Source organism: Triturus cristatus, chromosome 12, assembly GCF_964204655.1.
Source record: "Triturus cristatus chromosome 12, aTriCri1.1, whole genome shotgun sequence".
In the NCBI taxonomy this organism is placed as follows: domain Eukaryota; kingdom Metazoa; phylum Chordata; class Amphibia; order Caudata; family Salamandridae; genus Triturus; species Triturus cristatus.
This window is the reverse complement of record NC_140595.1, coordinates 261,230,653-261,250,705: the sequence shown is the minus strand read 5'-3', so window position 1 is coordinate 261,250,705 and position 20,053 is coordinate 261,230,653.

Sequence of the window (20,053 nt, the reverse complement as noted above, 5' to 3'; positions counted from 1 at the left end):
CTCTGGCCTACTGGTTAAGGTCTTAACTCTTACTCTGGCCTAATGGTTAAGGTCTAGACTCTTACTCTGTCCTAATGGTTAAGGTCTTAGACTCTTACTATGGCCTAATGGTTAAGGTCTTAGACTCTTACTATGGCCTAATGGTTAAGGTCTTAGACTCTTACTCTTGCCTAATGGTTAAGGTCTTAACTCTTACTTTGGCCTAATGGTTAAGGTTTTAACTCTTACTCTGTCCTAATTGGTAAGGTCTTAGACTCTTACTCTGGCCTACTGGTTAAGGTCTTAACTCTTACTCTGGCCTAATGGGTAAGATCTTAGACTCTTACTCTGTCCTAATGGTTAAGGTCTTAGACTCTTACTCTGGCCTAATGGTTAAGGTCTAGACTCTTACTCTGTCCTAATGGTTAAGGTCTTAGACTCTTACTATGGCCTAATGGTTAAGGTCTTAGACTCTTACTCTTGACTAATGGTTAAGGTCTTAACTCTTACTTTGGCCTAATGGTTAAGGTCTTAATTCTTACTCTGGCCTAATGGGTAAGGTCTTAGACTCTTACTCTGGCCTAATGGTTAAGGTCTAGATTCTTACTCTGTCCTAATGGTTAAGGTCTTAGACTCTTACTATGGCCTAATGGTTAAGGTCTTAGACTCTTACTCTGGCCTAATGGTTAAGGTCTTAACTCTTACTTTGGCCTAATGGTTAAGGTCTTAATTCTTACTCTGGCCTAATGGGTAAGGTCTTAGACTCTTACTCTGGCCTAATGGTTAAGGTCTTAACTCTTACTCTGGCCTAATGGGTAAGGTCTTAGACTCTTACTCTGGCCTAATGTTAAAGGTCTTAACTCTTACGCTGGCCTAATGGTTAAGGTCTTAGACTCTTACTCTGGCCTAACGGTTAGGGTCTTAGACTCTTACTCTGGCCCAATGGTTAAGGTTTTAGACGTTTACTCTTGCCTAATGGTTAAGGTCTTAACTCTTACTCTGGCCTAATGGTTAAGGTCTTAGACTCTTACTCTGGCCTACTGGTTAAGGTCTTAATTCTTACTCTGACTTAATGGTTAAGGTTTTAACTCTTGCTCTGGCCTAATGGTTAAGGTCCTTACTCTTACTCTGGCCTAATGGTTAAGGTATTAGACTCTTACTCTGGCCTAATGGTTAAGGTCTTGACTCTTACTCTGGCCTAATGGTTAAGGTCTTAGACTCTTACTCTGGCCTAATGGCTAAGGTCTAGACTCCTACTCTGGCCTACTGGTTAAGGTCTTAACTCTTACTGTGGCCTAATGGTTAAGGTCTTAGACTCTTACTCTGGCCTACTGGTTAAGACCTTAACTCTTACTCTGGCCTAATGGTTAAGGTTTTAACTCTTACTCTGGCCTAATGGTTAAGGTTTTAGACTCTTACTCTGGCCTAACGGTTAAAGTCTTAGACTCTTACTCTGGCCTAATGGTTAAGGTCTTATCTCTTACTCTGGCCTAATGGTTAAGGTCTAAGACTCTTACTCTTGCCTAATGGTTAAGGTCTTAACTCTTACTCTGGCCTAATGGTTAAGGTCTTAACTCTTACTTTGGACTAATGGTTAAGGTCTTAGACTCTCACTCTGGCATAATGGCTAAGGTCTTAACTCTTACTCTGGCCTACTGGTTAAGGTCTTAGACTCTTACTCTGGCCTACTGGTTAAAGTCTTAACTCTTACTCTGGCCTAATGGTTAAGGTTTAACTCTTACTCTGGCCTAATGGTTAAGGTCTTAACTCTTACTCTGACCTAATGGTTAAGGTCTTAGACTCTTACTCTGGCCCAATGGTTAAGGTTTTAGACGTTTACTCTTGCCTAATGGTTAAGGTCTTAACTCTTACTCTGTCCTAATGGTTAAGGTCTTAGACTCCTACTCTGGCCTACTGGTTAAGGTCTTAATTCTTACTATGACTTAATGGTTAAGGTTTTAACTCTTGCTCTGGCCTAATGTTTAAGGTTTTAGACTCTTACTCTGGCCTAATGCTTAAAGTCTTAGACTCTTACTCTATCCTAATGGTTAAGGTCTTAGACTCTTACACTGGCCTGCTGGTTAAGGTCTTTGCTATTACTCTGGCCAACTGGTTATGGTCCTAGACTCTTACTCTGGCCTAATGGTTAAGGTCCTAACTATTACTATTGACTAATGGTTAAGGTCTTAACTCTTACTCTGGCCTAATTGGTAAGGTCTTAGACTCTTACTCTGGCCTACTGGTTAAGGTCTAGACTCTTACTCTGGCCTAATCCGTAAGGTCTTAACTCTTACTATGGCCTAATGGTTAAGGTCCTAGACTCTTACTCTTGCCTAATGGTTAAGGTCTTAACTCTTACTCTGGCCTAATGGTTAAGGTCTTAACTCTTACTTTGGCCTAATGGTGAAGGTCTTAACTCTTACTATTGACTAATGGTTAAGGTCTTAACTCTTACTCTATCCTAATGGTTAAGGTCTTAGACTCTTACTCTGGCCTAATGGTTAAGGTCTTAATTCTTACTCTGGCCTAATGGGTAAGGTCTTAACTCTTACTCTGGCCTAATGGGTAAGGTCTTAGACTCTTACTCTGGCCTAATGTTAAAGGTCTTAACTCTTACGCTAGCCTAATGGTTAAGGTCTTAGACTCTTACTCTGGCCTAACGGTTAAGGTCTTAGACTCTTACTCTGGCCCAATGGTTAAGGTTTTAGACGTTTACTCTTGCCTAATGGTTAAGGTCTTAACTCTTACTCTGGCCTAATGGTTAAGGTCTTAGACTCTTACTCTGGCCTACTGGTTAAGGTCTTAATTCTTACTCTGACTTAATGGTTAAGGTTTTAACTCTTGCTCTGGCCTAATGGTTAAGGTCCTAACTCTTACTCTGGCCTAATGGTTAAGTGTAGGAGAGTGGAATCTGACTAATGGTTGCCCCCAACTTTTTGCCTGGTATTTAAGTGGTTTTTGACTAGTCTGGCTGGGATCCTGCTATCCAGGACCCCAGCCTATCTGCTTTCTCCCTAAAACTGTTGTGAGTACTCTAGGTACAAACATAATTGGATGCTGGGCATGCCCTACCAGTCCCTGGTAGATGGTACCCTAGGTACCCAGGGCATGGGTCCCCCAGTAGGCCTACCAGGGCTGCAGCACTTATTGTGCCACCCTGGGACAGCCACCCAAACTGACACCACCAGGCCACTACTGTAGCCTGGGTAAGGTGGTGCTAGCACCCCTTACAGGGATGTAGGTACCCTATGTCCCATACCATTACAACACATATACTCTCATAGGTCACCCCTATGGCAGGCCCTGGTAATCCTACAGGGCTGGGTGCTGAGGTATGTGTGAGGGGGGACCCCTACGTGAGTAGGACCTCTCTGCAACCTTCGTAACACCGTTACTGGGTTGTTTGTAGTGTAGCCATACCATATACTCAAACCGCATTATAAGTTATTGCATCATCGCTGTAACTTGGGACTGGCTACACAGAACCATATCGTGTTTGGTGTCAAACATGAAGGAATCATACCCCCAGTCCAGCCATGGGCATGGGGGCACGCTTCCCCCTTGCTAGGAGGGTGATATGGGAAAAGCGGTAGATTTTAGACACCAATTTAAAAGTGCACGTGTACCACAAAATGGCTACTGTTCGCCACCTACACGACTCTGGCTGGCTGTTGCTGGGGAAAATCCCAGCCTCGCCAGCTGGACAATAGGGCTCCTGTGGCAGGGAGGTGCCAGCACCTCCCCAGACAGGATGATGTGGATTGGAACAGGGTGGGTGCACCAAATGTCCATTCAGAGTTGCACGTAGGCAGCTGCAGAGCCCCAATTCTGCATACACCGCCTGGAACCGGTTCAGGGGCATCCTGCCCCTCGCCCAGGTGGGAAACACACAAAGGGGAGTGGGTGTAGCCACCCTTTCCCGCCTCTACTCTGATTGGCAGGCTCTATTTTGGACCATCCCCTAATCTTGGGGATATATGGGAATAACTTTGCCCTAGAGCCTTAGATTCGTCCAGAACTTCACAGAACTGACCTTCAACGAGCTGCTGCCCAGCTGACCGAAGAAATCTCCCTTGGGATAAAGGAGTTATCCCCCTGCTTGGCAGGCACCTAAAAGACTACAAGATACCCGGTTGGGACTTCGTTGCTCTCACGACCTTCGACGCCTTCCAGCAACCTCGAGGTGGGTCTCCAGTGCATCCCAGCGTCCTGTGAGCGTGCCCAGCAAGTCTGAGCACCCTGGACCACGTGGGTGTCGAGATCCCCGCATACCCCGAGACACCGGCCACCTCTTGTCCAGCACACGACCCCGACCAGTGGGGAAGTTGTGCTTTGGCCCATTCCTGAGCCAACCATCCAGCAGCATTTGTGCCGACCCTCAGCTCCCTGGCCCGTGGGAGCCCTTTTACGCACTCCATTTTGCTGCCTTCCGCGGTCCCTTGTCCCTCAACTGGTGGGCCCTGACGGAGGACAATCTTTGCTTCTAAGAGTTCCCCTGGTTGCTCCAGGCCTGCTCTACGCTCCCTGAAAAAGAGAGCACCCTCAGACCTCGTGGGTCTGCACCAGCAGCTGCTTTGTCTATTTTGCGTGGGTTGCGGTTGCCAAGGCTTAGTGGATCCAATCGGGACACTAACACCGCAGCGACCCTCAGCCGACGTGGGACAGTCGCCCTCCAGAAGCTGGCCTTCCTTGAAGCCTCCCGGAGCCCGTGACTGCAGAGCCCAGCTGTACCTCCTACACCTGAAGCACCCGACTTCCACGAGCTCCTTGCTGTGAGCTCCCTGGTCACTTGCTGTGACCCAGACTCTGTCCCCTCTGCTTTCAGGTTCATCTTTATCTTCTCTTCAACTTCAATCTTCACGACTTCAGCGACACTCGCAGCTAGCAGCAGTTTGGACTACTTTCCCATAGGAAATCAGCCCGCGACCCGACACCAGAATCGACCTATGCACCCGGCTTCCCTGGGGCAGGTAACAGTGGTACTTCGGTACTCCAGTGGTGGTGGGCTCTCCAAAGCCTTAAGTCTCAAGCCTTAACTTTGTACTGTTGCTAGAAGTGTCCTTTAACTTTGAATATTCAACCGCGACATTCTCCATAGGCTATCATTGCGATCCCGATAGCAGCTCTATGCACTGCACGCGTCTCCCGTGGGTCCCCTTCCTCTTAACTGTGGGTGGATTCCGAAGGGGCAAGCGATCCTGAATGCCCTAGGCATTGCCTGTAGAATTGTCGTGGTTCTTATACCACTATTTTAGTATATGGTTTGGTCCCCCCCTGGGGCCCATTGATTTCTGTGCTATTTATTGTGTTTAGAAATGCTTGTTTGAATTGTAACTTTGCCACTAGCCACATAAAGTGACTGTGGGATTCTGTCTAGAATAAATACATATATTTTATATATATACCTGTGTGGGCTACTCTTTCATTTGGTTATTCAAGAGGTTATTATGGTAAAACAATAAGCTTAACACTCCTTCAAGACTTAGCCTGAAGGCTGCTCTCCACAGCTACCACTAGGATAGCTTTCTTTAAAGGTTGTCTTAAACCTATCATCAATAGGAGTCGAATTGGACTGGTGCAAGGTGTCCCTATAACTAGGAACAGCATATGCCAGGCCAACTTCTCACATTAAGGTATTAGACTCTTACTCTGGCCTAATGGTTAAGGTCTTGACTCTTACTCTGGCCTAATGGGTAAGGTCTTAGACTCTTACTCTGGCCTAATGTTAAAGGTCTTAACTCTTACGCTAGCCTAATGGTTAAGGTCTTAGACTCTTACTCTGGCCTAACGGTTAAGGTCTTAGACTCTTACTCCGTCCCAATGGTTAAGGTTTTAGACGTTTACTCTTGCCTAATGGTTAAGGTCTTAACTCTTACTCTGGCCTAATGGTTAAGGTCTTAGACTCTTACTCTGGCCTACTGGTTAAGGTCTTAATTCTTACTCTGACTTAATGGTTAAGGTTTTAACTCTTGCTCTGGCCTAATGGTTAAGGTCCTAACTCTTACTCTGGCCTAATGGTTAAGGTATTAGACTCTTACTCTGGCCTAATGGTTAAGGTATTATACTTTTACTCTGGCCTAATGGCTAAGGTCTTGACTCTCACTCTGGCCTAATGGTTAAGGTCTAGACTCCTACTCTGGCCTACTGGTTATGGTCCTAGACTCTTACTCTGGCCTAATGGTTAAGGTCCTAACTATTACTATTGACTAATGGTTAAGGTCTTAACTCTTACTCTGGCCTAATTGGTAAGGTCTTAGACTCTTACTCTGGCATACTGGTTAAGGTCTAGACTCTTACTCTGGCCTAATCCGTAAGGTCTTAACTCTTACTATGGCCTAATGGTTAAGGTCTTAGACTCTTACTCTTGCCTAATGGTTAAGGTCTTAACTCTTACTCTGGCCTAATGGTTAAGGTCTTAACTCTTACTTTGGCCTAATGGTGAAGGTCTTAACTCTTACTATTGACTAATGGTTAAGGTCTTAACTCTTACTCTATCCTAATGGTTAAGGTCTTAGACTCTTACTCTGGCCTAATGGTTAAGGTCTTAATTCTTACTCTGGCCTAATGGGTAAGGTCTTAGACTCTTACTCTGGCCTAATGGTTAAGGTCTTAACTCTTACTCTGGCCTAATGGGTAAGGTCTTAGACTCTTACTCTGGCCTAATGTTAAAGGTCTTAACTCTTACGCTAGCCTAATAGTTAAGGTCTTAGACTCTTACTCTGGCCTAACGGTTAAGGTCTTAGACTCTTACTCTGGCCCAATGGTTAAGGTTTTAGACGTTTACTCTTGCCTAATGGTTAAGGTCTTAACTCTTACTCTGGCCTAATGGTTAAGGTCTTAGACTCTTACTCTGGCCTACTGGTTAAGGTCTTAATTCTTACTCTGACTTAATGGTTAAGGTTTTAACTCTTGCTCTGGCCTAATGGTTAAGGTCCTAACTCTTACTCTGGCCTAATGGTTAAGGTATTAGACTCTTACTCTGGCCTAATGGTTAAGGTCTTGACTCTTACTCTGGCCTAATGGGTAAGGTCTTAGACTCTTACTCTGGCCTAATGTTAAAGGTCTTAACTCTTACGCTAGCCTAATGGTTAAGGTCTTAGACTCTTACTCTGGCCTAACGGTTAAGGTCTTAGACTCTTACTCCGGCCCAATGGTTAAGGTTTTAGACGTTTACTCTTGCCTAATGGTTAAGGTCTTAACTCTTACTCTTGCCTAATGGTTAAGGTCTTAACTCTTACTCTGGCCTACTGGTTAAGGTTTTAATTCTTACTCTGACTTAATGGTTAAGGTTTTAACTCTTGCTCTGGCCTAATGGTTAAGGTCCTAACTCTTACTCTGGCCTAATGGTTAAGGTATTAGACTCTTACTCTGGCCTAATGGTTAAGGTATTATACTCTTACTCTGGCCTAATGGCTAAGGTCTTGACTCTCACTCTGGCCTAATGGTTAAGGTCTAGACTCCTACTCTGGCCTACTGGTTAAGGTCTTAACTATTACTGTGGCCTAATGGTTAAGGTCTTAGACTCTTACTCTGGCCTACTGGTTAAGACCTTAACTCTTACTCTGGCCTAATGGTTAAGGTTTTAACTCTTACTCTGGCCTAATGGTTAAGGTTTTAGACTCTTACTCTGGCCTAACAGTTAAAGTCTTAGACTCTTACTCTGGCCTAATGGTTAAGGTCTTATCTCTTACTCTGGCCTAATGGTTAAGGTCTAAAACTCTTACTCTTGCCTAATGGTTAAGGTCTTAACTCTTACTCTGGCCTAATGGTTAAGGTCTTAACTCTTACTTTGGACTCATGGTTAAGGTCTTAGACTCTCACTCTGGCATTATGGCTAAGGTCTTAACTCTTACTCTGGCCTACTGGTTAAGGTCTTAGACTCTTACTCTGGCCTACTGGTTAAAGTCTTAACTCTTACTCTGGCCTAATGGTTAAGGTTTTAACTCTTACTCTGGCCTAATGGTTGAGGTCTTAGACTCTTACTCTGGCCTAATGGTTAAGGTCTTAACTCTTACTCTGACCTAATGGTTAAGGTCTTAGACTCTTACTCTGGCCTAATGGTTAAGGTCTTGACTCTTACTCTGGCCTAATGGTTAAAGTCTTAGACTCTTACTCTGGCCTAATGGTTAAGGTCCTAACTCTTACTATTGACTAATGGTTAAGGTCTTAACTCTTACTCTGGCCTAATGGGTAAGGTTTTAGACTCTTACTCTGTCCTAATGGTTAAGGTCTTAGACTCTTACTCTGGCCTAATGGTTAAGATCTAGACTCTTACTCTGGCCTAATCCGTAAGGTCTTAACTCTTACTATGGCCTAATGGTTAAGGTCTTAGACTCTTACTCTGGCCTAATGGTTAAGGTCTTAAGCCTTACTCTGGCCTAATGGGTAAGGTCTTAGACTCTTACTCTGGCCTACTGGTTAAGGTCTTAATTCTTACTCTGACTTAATGGTTAAGGTTTTAACTCTTGCTCTGGCCTAATGGTTAAGGTCCTAACTCTTACTCTGGCCTAATGGTTAAGGTATTAGACTCTTACTCTGGCCTAATGGTTAAGGTCTTGACTCTTACTCTGGCCTAATGGCTAAGGTCTTGACTCTCACTCTGGCCTAATGGTTAAGGTCTAGACTCCTACTCTGGCCTACTGGTGAAGGTCTTAACTCTTACTGTGGCCTAATGGTTAAGGTCTTAGACTCTTACTCTGGCCTACTTGTTAGGACCTTAACTCTTACTCTGGCCTAATGGTTAAGGTTTTAACTCTTACTCTGGCCTAATGGTTAGGGTTTTAGACTCTTACTCTGGCCTAACGGTTAAAGTCTTAGACTCTTACTCTGGCCTAATGGTTAAGGTCTTATCTCTTACTCTGGCCTAATGGTTAAGGTCTAAGACTCTTACTCTTGCCTAATGGTTAAGGTCTTAACTCTTACTCTGGCCTAATGGTTAAGGTCTTAACTCTTACTTTGGACTAATGGTTAAGGTCTTAACTCTTACTCTGGCCTAATGGTTAAGGTCTTAACTCTTACTTTGGCCTAATGGTGAAGGTCTTAACTCTTACTATTGACTAATGGTTAAGGTCTTAACTCTTACTCTATCCTAATGGTTAAGGTCTTAGACTCTTACTCTGGCCTAATGGGTAAGGTCTTAGACTCTTACTCTGGCCTAATGGTTAAGGTCTTAACTCTTACTCTGGCCTAATGGGTAAGGTCTTAGACTCTTACTCTGTCCAAATGGTTAAGGTCTTAGACTCTTACTCTGGCCTAATGTTAAAGGTCTTAACTCTTACACTGGCCTAATGGTTAAGGTCTTAGACTCTTACTCTGGCCTAACGGTTAAGGTCTTAGACTCTTACTCTGGCCCAATGGTTAAGGTTTTAGACGTTTACTCTTGTCTAATGGTTAAGGTCTTAACTCTTACTCTGGCCTAATGGTTAGGGTCTTAGACTCTTACTCTGGCCTACTGGTTAAGGTCTTAATTCTTACTCTGACTTAATGGTTAAGGTTTTAACTCTTGCTCTGGCCTAATGGTTAAGGTCCTAACTCTTACTCTGGCCTAATGGTTAAGGTATTAGACTCTTAATCTGGCCTACTGGTTAAGGTCTCAACTCTTACTGTGGCCTAATGGTTAAGGTCTTAGACTCTTACTCTGGCCTACTGGTTAAGACCTTAACTCTTACTCTGGCCTAATGGTTAAGGTTTTAACTCTTACTCTGGCCTAATATTTAAGGTTTTAGACTCTTACTGTGGCCTAATGGTTAAAGTCTTAGACTCTTACTCTGGCCTAATGGTTATGGTCTAAGACACTTACTCTTGCCTAATGGTTAAGGTCTTAACTCTTACTCTGGCCTAATGGTTAAGGTCTTAACTCTTACTTTGGACTAATGGTTAAGGTCTTAGACTCTCACTCTGACATAATGGCTAAGGTCTTAACTCTTACTCTGGCCTACTGGTTAAGGTCTTAGACTCTTACTCTGGCCTACTGGTTAAAGTCTTAACTCTTACTCTGGCCTAATGGTTAAGGTTTTAACTCTTACTCTGGCCTAATGGTTGAGGTCTTAGACTCTTACTCTGGCCTAATGGTTAAGGTCTTAACTCTTACTCTGACCTAATGGTTAAGGTCTTAGACTCTTACTCTGGCCTACTGGTTAAAGTCTTAACTCTTACTCTGGCCTAATGGTTAAGGTTTTAACTCTTACTCTGGCCTACTGGTTAAGGTCCTAGACTCTTACTCTGGCCTAGTGGTTAAGGTCCTAACTCTTACTATTGACTAATGGTTAAGGTCTTAACTCTTACTCTGGCTTAATGGGTAAGGTCTTAGACTCTTACTCTGGCCTACTGGTTAAGGTCTTAACTCTTACTCTGGCCTAATGGGTAAGGTCTTAGACTCTTACTCTGTCCAAATGGTTAAGGTCTTAGACTCTTACTCTGGCCTAATGGTTAAGGTCTTAACTCTTACTCTGGCCTAATGGGTAAGGTCTTAGACTCTTACTCTTGCCTAATGGTTAAGGTCTTAACTCTAACTCTGGCCTAATGGTTAAGGTCTTACCTCTTACTTTGGCCTAATGGTTAAGGTCTTAACTCTTACTATTGACTAATGATTAAGGTCTTAACTCTTACTCTGGCCTAATGGTTAAGGTCTTAGACACTTACTCTGTCCTAATGGTTAAGGTCCTAGACTCTTACTGTGGCCTAATGGTTAAGGTCTTAGACTCTTACTCTGGCCTACTGGTTAAGGTCTTAACTCTTGCTCTGGCCTAATGGTTAAGGTCTTAGACACTTACTCTGTCCTAATGGTTAAGGTCTTAGACTCTTACTGTGGCCTAATGGTTAAGGTCTTAGATTCTTACTCTTGCTAACTGGTTAAGGTCTTAACTCTTACTCTGGCCTAATGGTTAAGGTCTTAGACTCTTACTCTAGCCTAATGGTTAAGGTCTTAACTCTTACTCTGGCCTAATGGGTAAGGTCTTAGACTCTTACTCTGGCCTACTGGTTAAGGTCTTAATTCTTACTCTGGCCTAATGGTTAAGGTTTTAACTCTTACTCTGGCCTAATGGTTAAGGTTTTAGACTCTTACTCTGGCCTAATGGTTAAGGTCTTAACTCTTACTCTGGCCTAATGGTTAAGGTATTGGACTCTTACTCTGGCCTAATGGTTAAGGTCTTGACTCTTACTCTGGCCTAATGGTTAAAGTCTTAGACTCTTACTCTGGCCTAATGGTTAAGGTCTTAACTCTTACTCTGGCCTAATGGTTAACGTATTGGACTCTTACTCTGGCCTAATGGTTAAGGTCTTGACTCTTACTCTGGCCTAATGGTTAAGGTCTTAGACTCTTACTCTGGCCTAATGGTTAAGGTATTATACTCTTACTCTGGCCTAATGGCTAAGGTCTTGACTCTCACTCTGGCCTAATGGTTGAGGTCTAGACTCCTACTCTGGCCTACTGGTTAGGGTCTTAACTCTTACTCTGGCCTAATGGTTAAGGTCTTAGACTCTTACTCTGGCCTAAGGGTTAAGGTCTTAGACTCTTACTCTGGCCTAATGGTTAAGGTTTTAGACTTTTACTCTTGCCTAATGGTTAAGGTCTTAACTCTTACTCTGGCCTAATGGTTAAGGTCTTAGACTCTTACTCTGGCCTAATGGTTACGGTCTTAACTCTTACTCTGGCCTAATGGGTAAGGTCTTACTCTGGACTAATGGGTAAGGTCTTAGACTCTTACTCTGGCCTACTGGTTAAGGTCTTAACTCTTACTCTGGCCTAATGGTTAAGGTCTTAACTCTTACTCTGGCCAAATGGTTAAGGTCTTAGACTCTTACTCTGGCCTAAGGGTTAAGGTCTTAGACTCTTACTCTGGCCTAATGGTTAAGGTTTTAGACTTTTACTCTTGCCTAATGGTTAAGGTCTTAACTCTTACTCTGGCCTAATGGTTAAGGTCTTAGACTCTTACTCTGGCCTAATGGTTACGGTCTTAACTCTTACTCTGGCCTAATGGGTAAGGTCTTACTCTGGACTAATGGGTAAGGTCTTAACTCTTACTCTGGCCTAATGGGTAAGGTCTTAGACTCTTACTCTGTCCTAATGGTTAAGGTCTTAGACTCTTACTCTGGCCTAATGGTTAAGGTCTAGACTCTTACTTAGGCCTAATCCGTAAGGTCTTAATTCTTACTATGGCCTAATGGTTAAGGTCTTAACTCTTACTCTGGCCTAATGGTTAAGGTCTTAGACTCTTACTCTGGCCTAATGGTTAAGGTCTTAGACTCTTACTCGGGCCTAATGGTTAAGGTCTAGACTCTTACTCTGGCCTAGTCCGTAAGGTCTTAACTCTTACTATGGCCTAATGGTTAAGGTCTTAACTCTTACTCTGGCCTAACGGTTAAGGTCTTAGACTCTTACTCTGGCCTAATGGTTAAGGTTTTAACTCTTACTCTGGCCTAATGGGTAAGGTCTTAGACTCTCACTCTGGCCTACTGGTTAAGGTCTTAACTCTTACTCTGGCCTAATGGTTAAGGTCTTAACTCTTACTCTGGACTAATGGTTAAGGTCCTAGACTCTCACTCTGGCATAATGGTTAAGGTCTTAACTCTTACTCTGGCCTACTGGTTAAGGTCTTAGACTCTTACTCTGGCCTAATGGTTAAGGTCTTAACTCTTACTCTGGCCTACTGGTTAATATCTTAACTCTTACGCTGGCCTAATGGTTAAGCTCTTAGACTCTTACTCTGGGCTACTGGTTAAAGTCTTAACTCTTACTCTGGCCTAATGGTTAAGGTTTTAACTCTTACTCTGGCCTAATGGTTGAGGTCTTAGACTCTTACTGTGGCCTAATGGTTAAGGTCTTAACTATTACTCTGGCCTACTGGTTAAGGTGTTAACTCTTACTCTGGCCTAATGGTTAAGGTCTTAGACTCTTACTCTGGCCTACTGGTTAAGGTCTTAACTCTTACTCTGGCCTAATGGTTAAAGTTTTAACTTTTACTCTGGCCTAATGTTTTAGGTCTTAGACATTTACTCTTGCCTAATGGTTCAGGTCTTACCTCTTACTCTGGCCTAATGGTTAAGGTCTTAGACTCTTACTCTTGCCTAATGGTTAAGGTCTTAACTCTTACTCTGGCCTACTGGTTAAGGTCTTAGACTCTTACTGTGGCCTAATGGTTAAGGTCTTAGACTCTTACTCTGGCCTAATGTTAAAGATCTTAACTCTTACGCTGGCCTAATGGTTAAGGTCTTAGACTTTTACTCTGGCCTAACGGTTAAGGTCTTAGACTCTTACTCTGGCCCAATGGTTAAGGTTTTAGACGTTTACTCTTGCCTAATGGTTAAGGTCTTAACTCTTACTCTGGCCTAATGGTTAAGGTCTTAGACTCTTACTCTGGCCTACTGGTTAAGGTCTTAATTCTTACTCTGACTTAATGGTTAAGGTTTTAACTCTTGCTCTGGCCTAATGGTTAAGGTTTTAGACTCTTACTCTGGCCTAATGCTTAAAGTCTTAGACTCTTACTCTGGCCTAATGGTTAAGGTCTTAGACTCTTACACTGGCCTGCTGGTTAAGGTCTTTGCTCTTACTGTGGCCTACTGGTTAAGGTCCTAGACTCTTACTCTGGCCTAATGGTTAAGGTCCTAACTATTACTATTGACTAATGGTTATGGTCTTAACTCTTACTCTGGCCTAACTGGTAAGGTCTTAGACTCTTACTCTGGCCTACTGGTTAAGGTCTTAACTCTTACTCTGGCCTAATGGGTAAGATCTTAGACTCTTACTCTGTCCTAATGGTTAAGGTCTTAGACTCTTACTCTTGCCTAATGGTTAAGGTCTTAACTCTTACTCTGGCCTAATGGTTAAGGTCTTTACTCTTACTTTGGCCTAATGGTGAAGGTCTTAACTCTTACTATTGACTAATGGTTAAGGTCTTAACTCTTACTCTATCCTAATGGTTAAGGTCTTAGACTCTTACTCTGGCCTAATGGTTAAGGTCTTAATTCTTACTCTGGCCTAATGGGTAAGGTCTTAGACTCTTACTCTGGCCTAATGGTTAAGGTCTTAACTCTTTCTCTGGCCTAATGGGTAAGGTCTTAGACTCTTACTCTGGCCTAATGTTAAAGGTTTTAACTCTTACGCTGGCCTAATGGTTAAGGTCTTAGACTCTTACTCTGGCCTAACGGTTAAGGTCTTAGACTCTTACTCTGGCCCAATGGTTAAGGTTTTAGACGTTTACTCTTGCCTAATGGTTAAGGTCTTAACTCTTACTCTGGCCTAATGGTTAAGGTCTTAATTCTTACTCTGACTTAATGGTTAAGGTTTTAACTCTTGCTCTGGCCTAATGGTTAAGGTCCTTACTCTTACTCTGGCCTAACGGTTAAGGTATTAGACTCTTACTCTGGCCTAATGGTTAAGGTCTTAGACTCTTACTCTGGCCTAATGGTTAAGGTATTATACTCTTACTCTGGCCTAATGGCTAAGGTCTTGACTCTCACTCTGGCCTAATGGTTAAGGTCTAGACTCCTACTCTGGCCTACTGGTTAAGGTCTTAGACTCTTACTGTGGCCTAATGGTTAAGGTCTTAGACTCTTACTCTGGCCTAATGTTAAAGGTCTTAACTCTTACGCTGGCCTAATGGTTAAGGTCTTAGACTCTTACTCTGGCCTAACGGTTAAGGTCTTAGACTCTTACTCTGGCCCAATGGTTAAGGTTTTAGACGTTTACTCTTGCCTAATGGTTAAGGTCTTAACTCTTACTCTGGCCTAAAGGTTAAGGTCTTAGACTCTTACTCTGGCCTACTGGTTAAGGTCTTAATTCTTACTCTGACTTAATGGTTAAGGTTTTAACTCTTGCTCTGGCCTAATGGTTAAGGTTTTAGACTCTTACTCTGGCCTAATGCTTAAAGTCTTAGACTCTTACTCTGGCCTCATGGTTAAGGTCTTAGACTCTTACACTGGCCTGCTGGTTAAGGTCTTTGCTCTTACTCTGGCCTACTGGTTAAGGTCCTAGACTCTTACTCTGGCCTAATGGTTAAGGTCCTAACTATTACTATTGACTAATGGTTATGGTCTTAACTCTTACTCTGGCCTAATTGGTAAGGTCTTAGACTCTTACTCTGGCCTACTGGTTAAGGTCTTAACTCTTACTCTGGCCTAATGGTTAAGGTCTAGACTCTTACTCTGTCCTAATGGTTAAGGTCTTAGACTCTTACTATGGCCTAATGGTTAAGGTCTTAGACTCTTACTATGGCCTAATGGTTAAGGTCTTAGACTCTTACTCTTGCCTAATGGTTAAGGTCTTAACTCTTACTTTGGCCTAATGGTTAAGGTTTTAACTCTTACTCTGTCCTAATTGGTAAGGTCTTAGACTCTTACTCTGGCCTACTGGTTAAGGTCTTAACTCTTACTCTGGCCTAATGGGTAAGATCTTAGACTCTTACTCTGTCCTAATGGTTAACGTATTGGACTCTTACTCTGGCCTAATGGTTAAGGTCTTGACTCTTACTCTGGCCTAATGGTTAAGGTCTTAGACTCTTACTCTGGCCTAATGGTTAAGGTATTATACTCTTACTCTGGCCTAATGGCTAAGGTCTTGACTCTCACTCTGGCCTAATGGTTGAGGTCTAGACTCCTACTCCGGCCTACTGGTTAAGGTCTTAACTCTTACTCTGGCCTAATGGTTAAGGTCTTAGACTCTTACTCTGGCCTAAGGGTTAAGGTCTTAGACTCTTACTCTGGCCTAATGGTTAAGGTTTTAGACTTTTACTCTTGCCTAATGGTTAAGGTCTTAACTCCTACTCTGGCCTGATGGTTAAGGTCTTAGACTCTTACTCTGGCCTAATGGTTAAGGTCTTAACTCTTACTCTGGCCTAATGGGTAAGGTCTTACTCTGGACTAATGGGTAAGGTCTTAGACTCTTACTCTGGCCTACTGGTTAAGGTCTTAACTCTTACTCTGGCCTAATGGTTAAGGTCTTAACTCTTACTCTGGCCAAATGGTTAAGGTCTTAGACTCTTACTATTGACTAATGTTTAAGGTCTTAACTCTTACTCTGGCCTACTGGTTAAGGTCTTAACTCTTACTCTGGCCTAATGGGTAAGGTCTTAGACTCTTACTCTGTCCTAATGGTTAAGGTCTTAGACTCTTACTCTGGCCTAATGGTTAAGGTCTAGACTCTTACTTAGGCCTAATCCGTAAGGTCTTAATTCTTACTATGGCCTAATGGTTAAGGTCTTAACTCTTACTCTGGCCTAATGGTTAAGGTCTTAGACTCTTACTCTGGCCTAATGGTTAAGGTCTTAGACTCTTACTCGGGCCTAATGGTTAAGGTCTAGACTCTTACTCTGGCCTAGTCCGTAAGGTCTTAACTCTTACTATGGCCTAATGGTTAGGGTCTTAACTCTTACTCTGGCCTAACGGTTAAGGTCTTAGACTCTTACTCTGGCCTAATGGGTAAGGTCTTAGACTCTTACTCTGTCCAAATGGTTAAGGTCTTAGACTCTTACTCTGGCCTAATGGTTAAGGTCTTAACTCTTACTCGGGCCTAATGGGTAAGGTCTTAGACTCTTACTCTTGCCTAATGGTTAAGGTCTTAACTCTAACTCTGGCCTAATGGTTAAGGTCTTACCTCTTACTTTGGCCTAATGGTTAAGGTCTTAACTCTTACTATTGACTAATGATTAAGGTCTTAACTCTTACTCTGGCCTAATGGTTAAGGTCTTAGACACTTACTCTGTCCTAATGGTTAAGGTCCTAGACTCTTACTGTGGCCTAATGGTTAAGGTCTTAGACTCTTACTCTGGCCTACTGGTTAAGGTCTTAACTCTTGCTCTGGCCTAATGGTTAAGGTCTTAGACACTTACTCTGTCCTAATGGTTAAGGTCTTAGACTCTTACTGTGGCCTAATGGTTAAGGTCTTAGATTCTTACTCTTGCTAACTGGTTAAGGTCTTAACTCTTACTCTGGCCTAATGGTTAAGGTCTTAGACTCTTACTCTGGCCTACTGGTTAAGGTCTTAATTCTTACTCTGGCCTAATGGTTAAGGTTTTAACTCTTACTCTGGCCTAATGGTTAAGGTTTTAGACTCTTACTCTGGCCTAATGGTTAAGGTCTTAACTCTTACTCTGGCCTAATGGTTAAGGTATTGGACTCTTACTCTGGCCTAATGGTTAAGGTCTTGACTCTTACTCTGGCCTAATGGTTAAAGTCTTAGACTCTTACTCTGGCCTAATGGTTAAGGTCTTAACTCTTACTCTGGCCTAATGGTTAACGTATTGGACTCTTACTCTGGCCTAATGGTTAAGGTCTTGACTCTTACTCTGGCCTAATGGTTAAGGTCTTAGACTCTTACTCTGGCCTAATGGTTAAGGTATTATACTCTTACTCTGGCCTAATGGCTAAGGTCTTGACTCTCACTCTGGCCTAATGGTTGAGGTCTAGACTCCTACTCTGGCCTACTGGTTAGGGTCTTAACTCTTACTCTGGCCTAATGGTTAAGGTCTTAGACTCTTACTCTGGCCTAAGGGTTAAGGTCTTAGACTCTTACTCTGGCCTAATGGTTAAGGTTTTAGACTTTTACTCTTGCCTAATGGTTAAGGTCTTAACTCTTACTCTGGCCTAATGGTTAAGGTCTTAGACTCTTACTCTGGCCTAATGGTTACGGTCTTAACTCTTACTCTGGCCTAATGGGTAAGGTCTTACTCTGGACTAATGGGTAAGGTCTTAGAATCTTACTCTGGCCTACTGGTTAAGGTCTTAACTCTTACTCTGGCCTAATGGTTAAGGTCTTAACTCTTACTCTGGCCAAATGGTTAAGGTCTTAGACTCTTACTCTGGCCTACTGGTTAAGATCTTAACTCTTACGCTGGCCTAATGGTTAAGCTCTTAGACTCTTACTCTGGGCTACTGGTTAAAGTCTTAACTCTTACTCTGGCCTAATGGTTAAGGTTTTAATTCTTACTCTGGCCTAATGGTTGAGGTCTTAGACTCTTACTGTGGCCTAATGGTTAAGGTCTTAACTATTACTCTGGCCTACTGGTTAAGGTCTTAGACTCTTACTCTTGCCTAATGGTTAAGGTCTTAACTCTTACTCTGGCCTACTGGTTAAGGTCTTAGACTCTTACTGTGGCCTAATGGTTAAGGTCTTAGACTCTTACTCTGGCCTAATGTTAAAGATCTTAACTCTTACGCTGGCCTAATGGTTAAGGTCTTAGACTTTTACTCTGGCCTAACGGTTAAGGTCTTAGACTCTTACTCTGGCCCAATGGTTAAGGTTTTAGACGTTTACTCTTGCCTAATGGTTAAGGTCTTAACTCTTACTCTGGCCTAATGGTTAAGGTCTTAGACTCTTACTCTGGCCTACTGGTTAAGGTCTTAATTCTTACTCTGACTTAATGGTTAAGGTTTTAACTCTTGCTCTGGCCTAATGGTTAAGGTTTTAGACTCTTACTCTGGCCTAATGCTTAAAGTCTTAGACTCTTACTCTGGCCTAATGGTTAAGGTCTTAGACTCTTACACTGGCCTGCTGGTTAAGGTCTTTGCTCTTACTGTGGCCTACTGGTTAAGGTCCTAGACTCTTACTCTGGCCTAATGGTTAAGGTCCTAACTATTACTATTGACTAATGGTTATGGTCTTAACTCTTACTCTGGCCTAACTGGTAAGGTCTTAGACTCTTACTCTGGCCTACTGGTTAAGGTCTTAACTCTTACTCTGGCCTAATGGGTAAGATCTTAGACTCTTACTCTGTCCTAATGGTTAAGGTCTTAGACTCTTACTCTTGCCTAATGGTTAAGGTCTTAACTCTTACTCTGGCCTAATGGTTAAGGTCTTTACTCTTACTTTGGCCTAATGGTGAAGGTCTTAACTCTTACTATTGACTAATGGTTAAGGTCTTAACTCTTACTCTATCCTAATGGTTAAGGTCTTAGACTCTTACTCTGGCCTAATGGTTAAGGTCTTAATTCTTACTCTGGCCTAATGGGTAAGGTCTTAGACTCTTACTCTGGCCTAATGGTTAAGGCCTTAACTCTTACTCTGGCCTAATGGGTAAGGTCTTAGACTCTTACTCTGGCCTAATGTTAAAGGTCTTAACTCTCACGCTGGCCTAATGGTTAAGGTCTTAGACTCTTACTCTGGCCTAACGGTTAAGGTCTTAGACTCTTACTCTGGCCCAATGGTTACGGTTTTAGACGTTTACTCTTGCCTAATGGTTAAGGTCTTAACTCTTACTCTGGCCTAATGGTTAAGGTCTTAGACTCTTACTCTGGCCTACTGGTTAAGGTCTTAATTCTTACTCTGACTTAATGGTTAAGGTTTTAACTCTTGCTCTGGCCTAATGGTTAAGGTCCTTACTCTTACTCTGGCCTAATGGTTAAGGTATTAGACTCTTACTCTGGCCTAATGGTTAAGGTCTTGACTCTTACTCTGGCCTAATGGTTAAGGTCTTAGACTCTTACTCTGGCCTAATGGTTAAGGTATTATACTCTTACTCTGGCCTAATGGCTAAGGTCTTGACTCTCACTCTGGCCTAATGGTTAAGGTCTAGACTCCTACTTTGGCCTACTGGTTAAGGTCTTAACTCTTACTGTGGCCTTATCGTTAAGGTCTTAGACTCTTACTCTGGCCTACTGGTTAAGACCTTAACTCTTACTCTGGCCTAATGGTTAAGGTTTTAACTCTTACTCTGGCCTAATGGTAAAGGTTTTAGACTCTTACTCTGGCCTAACGGTTAAAGTCTTAGACTCTTACTCTGGCATAATGGTTAAGGTCTTATCTCTTACTCTGGCCTAATGGTTAAGGTCTAAGACTCTTACTCTTGCCTAATGGTTAAGGTCTTAACTCTTACTCTGGCCTAATGGTTAAGGTCTTAACTCTTACTTTGGACTAATGGTTAAGGTCTTAGACTCTCACTCTGGCATAATGGCTAAGGTCTTAACCCTTACTCTGGCCTACTGGTTAAGGTCTTAGACTCTTGCTCTGGCCTACTGGTTAAAGTCTTAACTCTTACTCTGGCCTAATGGTTAAGGTTTAACTCTTACTCTGGCCTAATGGTTGAGGTCTTAGACTCTTACTCTGGCCTAATGGTTAAGGTCTTAACTCTTACTCTGACCT